This window comes from Carex rostrata, chromosome 30 (genome assembly GCF_964058835.1).
Source record: "Carex rostrata chromosome 30, lpCarRost1.2, whole genome shotgun sequence".
NCBI lineage: Eukaryota > Viridiplantae > Streptophyta > Magnoliopsida > Poales > Cyperaceae > Carex > Carex rostrata.
Window position 1 is genome coordinate 3,067,511 of NC_135947.1, and position 10,864 is coordinate 3,078,374.

A 10,864-nucleotide genomic window follows, 5' to 3' on the forward strand; every position below is an offset into this window, starting at 1 on the left:
AGAGACATTGCCACATTGGGGTTACTATCGGGGGGGGGGGTAATTATATTAACATAGCAGTTTTGGCTTTCTGTAGCGCACAAATGATATGCAGTGTTGTTTTGATCCTATGATCCGTGTGCTGCATGAAGCCAAAACTGCGCTGTCAAGATCTTTACCCCTTTCAGGAGCTGTGATGTTTTTATAATTTTATTATATAATCCTTGAACTATTAAGACACTTTTAATTAAATCATGTTTTATGTCCATACCCAAAATTTATTTGGGCCAATATAAAGTTGCTCACATTAATTTCATTACCTCGACTGATTCTGGCCTTTCACCGTGTGTTTAGGCCCATACATTATTTTTTTAAATAGCAGCCCACACAAATTAAAGAACACCAGAAAATGATTTAAGCAGAGCTATTGTTCTGTGATGTACTGATGACTGATCGGTGATCATGTGACATGTTTTAGAAATATCTGATCATGGAAAATTTTTCTTACTCAAGCTTTTCCAGACACAGAAATTAAAGAGAACATTTTATACGAGAGCAAAGTTTAATTGACCTTAACTATGGTACCTTATTCAATGTCAGTTTTGAAATTTTATCTTTTCTTTGTTTAAGTATTTGTTTTCCGTTTTATCATCAAACTTCAATTTATTCATTTTTAGTAATTAAACTTTTAATTATATCCGAATTTAGTCAATCTGCTATATACGGTACTTGAGATTTAGCCATTCCTTTCTTTTTCTGAGCAAATATCCTGCACTACGGCGAAAAATAAAGTAAGTCACAGTCGAGTCACAATAATTTCGGACCTATTTAAAATGTATAATAGAAGATTCGCTTTAAAATTTATGCAAACTTGCATTAAACGATTCGGATCTAACCTGATTCGAATTCTTGTTTTCCAGTGTCTCGACCGATTCCCTCGAGTAAAAAAATTATCTCTTACGAATTAACCAAATCTCTTGTATTGTATCTCAAACCATTAATCCCAAAGTCGAATAAGTAAATTCAAGCATCATATAATATTTTATTACAATATTAGAAGATGGATGTTAAAAAATAATGATAACAAATTTCAGCTAATAATCATATAAGCATCAAGCAACACATAATATTTTATTACAATATTAGAAGATGGATGTTAAAAAATAATGATATTAAATTTCAGCTAATAATCATACATTATAGAGAAAGAAAAGGTAGTACAATTGGCTAGAAAAATGTCCTAGAGTTGTTACACCCAAATGTTAAGAGTTCGATTCCCTCTCACGAACCTTGGTAGCTACTACCAAGTTTTCAAAAAAAAAAAATCATACATTATAGACATGATACATATATAATATATAAACATCATGCCTTCTAATATTATATTTTAAATTTAAGTTTTATTTATAAAAGTTATCAACGTTTTCAAAATAAATAATTGTAAACTTATCCTTTGTATATATAGCCATACGATTTTGATTCGAATAAATACATTTATGATTCGAGGCTTTATTCATGAAAAGTTAGTAGTGGATATAAATACTTGTAATCAACATATTTTTTATTTTTTTTGGAGATTTGCCAGGAATTTGTATCCTCTGCATTAACTCAAAAGGGAATCTTTTAAGTTATGAATCTTGACCATACGATCTGTTTTAAAATTCGTGTAGACTAAATCCGCACAAATATTAAAGGCCCCTCTATATCACCGAAATTTTTAAAAATACCATTTTATTAAAATTAATAAACCAAAATACCAAATTGGACTGGAATTGTTAAATTTCGCATGGCCGCTGCGAGGGGAAGCGGCCAGCTAGAACCGGGCCGCTGCGAGGGGAAGTGGGCGCTTATTTGGGCCGCTTTGGGGGCCAGCGGCCACACTGATTTTTTTTTTTTTTTTTTAAAACAGAATTTTTTTATTATTTTTATTTTTTGTATTAAAATATTAGAAATGTTGAATATATTTCTTTGAAAATAGATGAAATACAATATAATTTGATTTATTAGAAAGACTGCAACAAATAACCTGGATCAATATTTTTCAGGCCGGATTTTTCGCGGCTGTAAGAAAAATTAATATATTTCTTTATGTGTTATTGGAAAATAATAAAAATACTTAGATTCTGAGTTATTGATCCCGGTTCAAAAGTCACTTCTAGGTAATCCAGAAAATATTGTGATCTTTCTAATACATTTAATTTATAAAAAGTTATATCTATTTTGAGAATTATTTTTGAAAAACAATCATTAAATAAATTAAAGTTTTTTTTTAAAATAGATACAACTTTTTAAAAATTAAATGTACTAGAAGGATCATAATATTTTTTGTATTACCTAGAAGTGAATTTTGAACCGGGATCAATAACTCAGAATCTAAGTATTTTTATTATTTTCCAATAACACATAAAGAATATATTAATTTTTCTTACAGCCGCGAAAAATCCGGCCTGAAAAATATTGATCCGGGTTATTTGTTGCAGTCTTTCTAATAAATCAAATTATATTGTATTTCATCTATTTTCAAAGAAATATATTCAATATTTCTAATATTTTAATACAAAAAAAAATTATGTTTTCCAAAAAAGAAAAAGAAAAAAAAAAAAAAGCAAAATCAGTGTGGCCGCTGGCCCCCAAAGCGGCCCAAATAAGCGCCCGCTTCCTCTCGCAGCGACCCTGTTCCAGCTGCCCGCTTCCCTTGGCAGCGGCCATGCGAATTATATAAATTCCGACCCAGATTGGTGTTTTGGTTTATCAATTTTAATAAAATGGTATTTTTAAAAATTTCGGTCTATATCGTAAGCAGGATCAGATTAGCTTCTTTTAAAATCAGACGGTTAATATTCATTAACTCAAAAGATTCCTTTTTGAGTTAATACAGAGGATATGCATTCATTTGCCAGCGGGACACCTCACAACCTAAGGTTCCGAGTATTTCAACTTCTTCTAGAAAAGATTTTATAGACAGAATACAGAGAAACTGATGGACCTAAAATTGCATTTATGAGGTGCAATAATCAGAACTAAGTACCTAACCTAATTGCGTGGATTGCTAAAAATTTAATGCCGCGACTATGGAGCAGCAGAATCCAATTTGTACGGGATCACATTTTTTTGAGGCGTTTGCAGTGTGAGAATCCATGTAACAGATAATTTTGGCCGTGAATTTTTTTTTTTTCTTTTTGCTAATGATACTAAGTCAAACGCCGATGAGACTTTCAACCAATAATAATCTACTAGATGTTATAATTTGAGTATATATATGTTATGAGAAGGGATCAAGTTACAATAATTTTTGAGTTACAATAAGTTACCACAATTATTTTTTACATTTTTAAAGTCCAAATTGTCGATCCAAATCATTAGATGTGATCTCTACAATAAAATGTGCTTGGAGACCAAATTTTATATTTTTTGAAATTTTTTTACTATTTATTATGATGAATACAAAATTCAATGATCTAAATTTGATTAGTTTTTTTAACTAGTTCTTGGAGAGAACAAAAATTTCAACAACAAGTATAGCAAACACGTTGGCAGATACAATAACGAAAGAAAACGATGAATTTACCAATTTTGTCCTCTTTGGATGACGCTTTTCAGATTTTAAATAGTTGAAATTAATATGATACAAGCATCCATTGACATCCTGTTTGGATGGAGAGTAGAGGAAGGAAAGGGAGGTGAAGAATAGAAGGAAATGGAATGGAATAAAAAAGAAAATTCATATATTTAACATCTTCGTATTTGGATGATTAATGAGAGAAAATAAATTTAACTTTCATTTTCATTTCATTTCTTGTTTGGTTGATTAATATTTAGAAGGTTAATGAGAAATTTAGTAGTTGTTGTAACTTATAAGTTTGTGATAAAAAATTTGTATGAGTATTATATTGGCAAGATATAAACTTGGACATTTGTGTTATTTTTTCTAAAAAAATTTGCAACAAAATTTATTTTCATCTATTACACTCCAAATTAGGAGGGAAACCGATTATATTAATTACAATAATACAATGTTAAACCTTCACCTCCGATATAATTTTGTCAACCAAACACAATTCGACGGAAAATTTTCTTTTCTTCCATTCCCTCCCTTCCTCTACTCTCCATCAAGTGAGTGTCCACTATCAATTTTTTCTGTACCTGAAATAATTACTAGATCTAAATTAAAAATATTTGATTTGGGAACTGTTGCATAATAAATCAGCACCGTCCTGCCAATATGAACTCAAAATTAAGTTAATAGATTCCATGCATAGAACTATAGAAACTATACACATTTATTACAAAGACTTCCATACGACCGACATAATGCCGATTTTTTTATTTATATCCAAAAAATAACCACTTCGGCGTTGAAATTTGAAAACTACCCAATCCAGTTACTCAGTAACCGGATTTTTTTTTCCGGTTATCCAATTCCCGGATTAGTGAAATGGGTCCGGTTATTGGTTAACCGGAAATGAGGAAAATGTTTGATATGTATATGTCCGGTTAATGGTGCACCGGTTTTGTGGTTTTTTTTTTTTTTAAACATAATTTTTTTTTGTATTAAAATATTAGAAATGTTGAATATATTTCTTTGAAAATAGATGGAATACCATATAATTTGTTTTATTAGAAAGACTGCAACAAATAACTCGGATCAATATTTTTCAGATCAGATTTTTTGTGGCTGTAAGAAAAATTAATATATTTCTTTATGTGTTATTGGAAAAAAATAAAAATACTTAGATTCCGAGTTATTGATCCCGGTTCAAAAGTCACTTCTAGGTAATCTATAAAATATTATGATCTTTCTAGTACATTTAATTTATTAAAAATTGTATCAATTTTGAGAATTATTTTTGAATAACAATCATTAAATAAATTAAAGTTTTTATTATTTTTTTCAAAATAGATACAACTTTTAATAAATTAAATCTATTAGAAAGATCATAATATTTTCTAGATTACTTAGAAGTGACTTTTGAACCGGGATCAATAACTCGGAATCTAAGCATTTTTATTTTTTTCAATAATACATAAAGAAATATATTAATTTTTCTTACAGCTGTGAAAAATCCGATCTGAAAAATATTGATCCGGGTTATTTGTTGCAGTTTTTCTAATAAATCAAATTATATTGTATTCCATCTATTTTCAAAGAAATATATTCAATATTTCTAATATTTTAATACAAAAAATAAAATAAAAAATTTCTGTTTAAAAAAAAAAAAAACACAAAACCGGTGCACCATTAACCGGACATATACATATCAAATATTTTGCTCATTTCCGGTTAACCAATAACCGGACCCATTTCACATTTCCGGTTAACCAATAACCATACCCATTTCACATTTCCGGTTAACCAATAATCGGATCCATTTCACTAATCCGGGAATTGGGTAACCGGAAAAAAAAATCCAGTTACTGGATAACCGGATTGGGTAGTTTTCAAATTTCAACGCCGCAGTGGTTATTTTTTGTAATTTAATTTATTTTTTGGATATAAATAAAAAAATCGGGACATAATGTGATTGCCATAGCAGTTAAGTGTTTCTAGGATAGTTATATAACTTATACAATTAATTTCTGAGAATGAGGTGTACATTACTAATTTACTATGCATGAGAATGAGGTATCATTGAAAAACATCCGGGCGTTATAAGATCAAATACTCCATTTTGATTTTTTTTTAATAGAATTCCTTTAAATTATTTCGTTGAAACAAGCCTTTTCAGAGCAGATTTTCAAAAATTAGCCTCCACCGATCCCTAGGATCGGTGCAGCAAAAAAAATGCAACCTACACCGGTCCTAGGGACCGGTGGAGCAAATTTGTATCCATTTTCGCACCCGATAGAGCATTGCCACAGAAAATCAAAATTTTTTCTGCACCGATCCTACGGATCGATGGAGGGTTCTTTTCAGGAAAAAGCCCGATGGGTCCTGCCTCCTCCCTCTTCTTCCTTCCAGCACGGTTTGAGATCTTTTTTTTTTTTTATCCCTGGGATACCAATGAATTTATCTGAATATAATTAGAACTCTGCTCTTTATATTAGAGCAGTTTGCTGGTTAAGATTCTAAATATCGGAAACTAAAAATAGTCCTACTGAATCAGAGACGAACTGCAACCGCAACATAGGGGCACCATTGTGGGTAGCATTAGCTGTTGTCCAATCTTATAGTGCTAGGCGTAAAGTACCTAGAAGCCCGATCTTTATACATGATCTTGAGGTTTGCTTATCTAAGGCTTCCTTCTCAGCTGCCCAAAAGTCAGGTATGCTACCAGTTTGTTTCCTCTGAATGGTTTACAATTCCTTGCCCCAATGATGAAATTTCTTCTCCTTTTTTTTGGGCAGTACTCAGTTTGAACGGATCTAAAAAATAATAGAAGGGCCAAAATCAGTCAAAATGATAATGGCAACAAAGCAGAAGTATATGCTTTGTACCAGTTGGGAAGAGAAGAAGACAGAAGAAGAAATGGTGTTGCGTACAGACTCGATAAATCCTAAACCTACACCGGTCCACAGGACCGGTGGAGAGGTTTTTTCAAGCTACACTGATCCTGTGGATCGGTGGAAGTTTTGGTGTAACCTTTGGTGCAGCATATCTGTGGCAGAGTAAAAATTTACTCCACCGGTCCCTAGGACCGGTGTAGGTTACGTTGGTGGAGGCTAGTTTTCGAGAATCCACCTCGAGAAGACTTGTTTCAACAAAATAGTTTAAAGAAATTCTATTTTAAAAAAAAAATCCTCCATTTTTGTATTAGAAAAAAATATATATTCAATTTCATAAAAACTAATGGCCGGAATGTGCAAGTAGATATTGGAAGAAACCAACAGATAAAATTTATTCTTTTTGTAATTGTCTACACATCAGTACTTTTTCTTAATTTTAACTTAAATATAAAAGCATGCAGGCCTATTGTTAAAGCGAATTGTCCAAAATATCCTTTAGAAATAAGAACTTTATAAATTTTAATTTTGTAATATGAATAGAGTAATTAACATGATATACTTTATCTAAAGATAAATAAACTAAGTACGAGAAAAGTCTGAATTCTTTATTGTGTCAAAGTTACCATGTCCTAAAAATATTGACCCAAAATATTCTGTGAGATAACTTCTCCAAATTATTTTAGTATTTTTTAATAGTTTAGTTCTGATTAATTTTGTATAAGAAACTAGAGTGGAGTAGGTCCAACGAGCATCGGACTTACTTTAGATTTGATGAGTTTCGAAATTTTCAATCTATTTTAAAACCCGTACAAACAAAAATTAAAGTGGAGTATGAAATTCAAAGTAGAGCTGATGCCCCCAAATTTTTATTTATACTATATTCATTAAAAAAAAAAAAACTAAAAAACCATGATTTGTAAAGATTTTCAAAAATATCGATCAGACTGCATTAGGGGTGACAACGAATCAAACCGAATGACACCTACCTTAGTTTGAGTTTGATTTGAATAAGATTCGAACCGAATTGGATTTGATTTGTTTCGTATTGAATTAATTGAATTATGAACTTTTTTTTTTAGCAGCCCTAGTTATACCGGTAGTTTATACATTAATTTTCTTTTCACGGGACAATTCACACATAAGCTTTTACCTTTCTTTCACGAATTCACAATAATGAATTATGAGTTAGTTTATTAGTTGTTAGTTACTATAATTCTGTCAACTAAGCATAGACAAGTGTAAGACTGATAGCTGCTACATTAACTCTCACAATTGCCACTACGGTACTAAAAAAAGAGCTTCAGTGTGACATCAAAGTATGAAATGAGTGTTTTTAAGTTGAAAAATTATTCATGAAAAAATACATCACAACAAATAATCGTAAAAAAAGAATTAAATACAAAAACTAAAATATGCAGTAAAACAAGTAATTGTACAAGAACTAAGTATTTTGAGAGCCAGGGAGCGTCGGCTAGATTAAATTATGACTCTCTATCTTGAGTTCTAATTTCATCAGGTAAATGAATGACCGGTGTTATTATGAGATTTGAACCATAAAAGTTCGCGAATCCATTTCGATTGAACCATACCTAATATGAATTTAGTTTGAATTAATTTCGAACCAAACCTGGTTTGGTTCGTTTCTGTTCGAACTAATTTCGAATCGAATTAACTCGAATCAAACCCGAATCAAACTCAATTCGAATCACGAACTACAAATTTTTTTGCCAGCCTTAGACCGCATAATGGTTTGGGGGCCTCATTTTTTTGGGACCGCATATTGATTTGGAGACCCCCAAAACCAAAAAATGTATTGTTCTATTAAATATATTTAGATTTTTGAAGACCTCCAAAAATGAAGCCGTCGAATCATTTTGCGGCTTGAGTGTTTTTGAAAATTCCCAAAATTTGAGATGTTATAGTTTTTATTTTTATAATAAGGTATAAATAAAAATTTAGGGCCGATGTCCATCTATTCTACTCTGCTCTGATAAGAAACAACTAGAAGCTCAATTGATCTTGCAAATCTTCGTCAAACTTGTAAGCAAATTGGAAATGGTGATTAAAGAGATATTTTTCTCAGTTTTGATAAAAACATGCAAATGAATTTCTTTATTTGGAGATTATAAATGATATTTCCGACACATGTAAAAGTTTTGAATATTTTTTTCCCGTTTGATCTGATCTTTGAATCAATATATTTGTTATTTATTATACACGAATATTGATTATGATTATCCGACGTATGATTGCATTAACGGTAAGTTTAATCTTTTATATTATAATTATTTAATAAGAATCATATCTAATATCTAGGTGCGAATCTGTTGCGAGGCTAAACCAGGTACTCCTGGGTTGTAATTACTTTTCTTCTTAATACAATTGTTTACGGCACTTCGCTGTAAACCTTCAAAAAAAAAAATCATATCTAATACAATATATTTGACTGAAGCATTCCTCTACTATGAAAGATCGGTAATTATTTAACATAGTTGACTAAGATATATATTTTTCTATATGAAAAAATTAATTCTAAATTTGTTGTTTTATAAAAATTGCAATTATTTGACCAACTTTATAACCACTAAGACTTTCCTATGAAATATTTCATATTTTACTTTCCCAAACTGTTGCTCTGGTATTCATTGGCATCAGCACATGAACCATACCTAGATAACGCATTAACTCCAAGCACTTTATATTAATTTAATGTCAATTTGCAATTTTGAATAGATTGATCTCGTGATTGTATTCTGTTTTCTCCATGTGCAAGCTAAAAATTCTTCTTGATATCACTTTTAAAAAGAAAATCTGTCTCTTGCCTTTGAATGGAGTGTTCAAAGCATGGTCCCACGTGCAGCTCCTAAGTAGATTCCCTGCTACTTACAAATTCGAAAAATTATTATCCAGCTCCTATTTTTAATGGACTCTTACATTTGTTTGGATGTGTCGAGAATAAAAGTTATTTTAAAATAGAGGTTATTCGGAATAGCAATATACATTCAAACAATATTTTGTTATTCAAAATAGCTATAATAACTACTATTCTCTATTCCTTATAAATGTTAGAATAGCTACTATTCGGAAAGTGTGAAGAGAGAGAGAGAGAGAGAAATGTTTTCTTTTCGGATTTCTGCCTACACAATTCTAGAATGATAAAATTGATATCATTTCTGTTATCTCCACGCCGTGACAATTCGTTTGAGACCTCACTTACTTATATTTCTTCTTAATTAGCACATTATTAACACTATTATTTATCAGTTACAACTATTTACTATTCCAAATGTGTAATCCAAACAACATTTTTACTAATCCGAATAGCACCAATTTCACACTAATCTAAAAATCACTATTTTTTTTTATTCTCATTTGCTATTCTCAAATTTTACTATTCTAGTTATTCTAGTTCACATCCAAACGTATCCTAAGAAAAGACATAAGAAGATGTCTTCAAATATATACATGAATTGAATAAATACAAAATTAATAATTTGAGCAATATATGGAGTGTGGAATTTTAAGTTTTAATTATACAAACTTATGAAGTGTTCTTAATCTTCTTTGTTGTTTTTCTTTTTCAATGTTATAACATCACATCTCTTATAAAACTTCAATAACAATTAACAAATATTGCAGGTGTACAATTTTTTTAAAACTAGTATTTTTCAAAATCGGAAATTTTAGTTAAGAAGATTAAATTTGTTCATTCTTAAATTCAAAACACGATGTTCTCATTGACATAAGATGTACATTCAAATTAATTAAATAAATATTATCCCATCAACATATTCACAATATATAATATTTGCATAAGATATAACCAATAATTCTAGACATGACAAATAAAAAAGAAAATAAATATTCAATCCTGAAATTACAATATTTATATCCAAAAAACAACTACAATTTGTAAATTATGCAAATTATATCTATTCACACCCAACTTGTTGATTGTTTCTTGTCATATTTTCTCTTTATCCTTGGAGATGAAACATTGGAGATAGTTATCAAAATGTAACATTTAATACTTTAAATGGGCCGAAACAGCTGTTGGAGAAGAAAAATATGAAATAAACAAAAATAAATGTTGTTAATACTTAATAGTTAATAATAAGTCACGCCAACTACTCTGTAATGCCTGTTATGTTTTGCATTGCCGTTGACCGTATCTCACGCCTTGCATTTACCTGTTAAATTTATGACTTTTGTATAATAACCCTGATTGTTAATTTATTTTGAAGCCTAGATCTTGCAATTTTCTTTTCTTTTTTCATAATCAATTAGTCTGCTTTTTTATTTTACATGCATTATATTATTTATTGTTGTTTTTGTTTGTGTTGTCTTTTAGTTTCATTCTGTTTTTTTTTTGTTGTTGTATGATATTTTGTACTGCCTTGTTAAATTTAGTCAATGGGACATAATAATAACCTCATTGTTT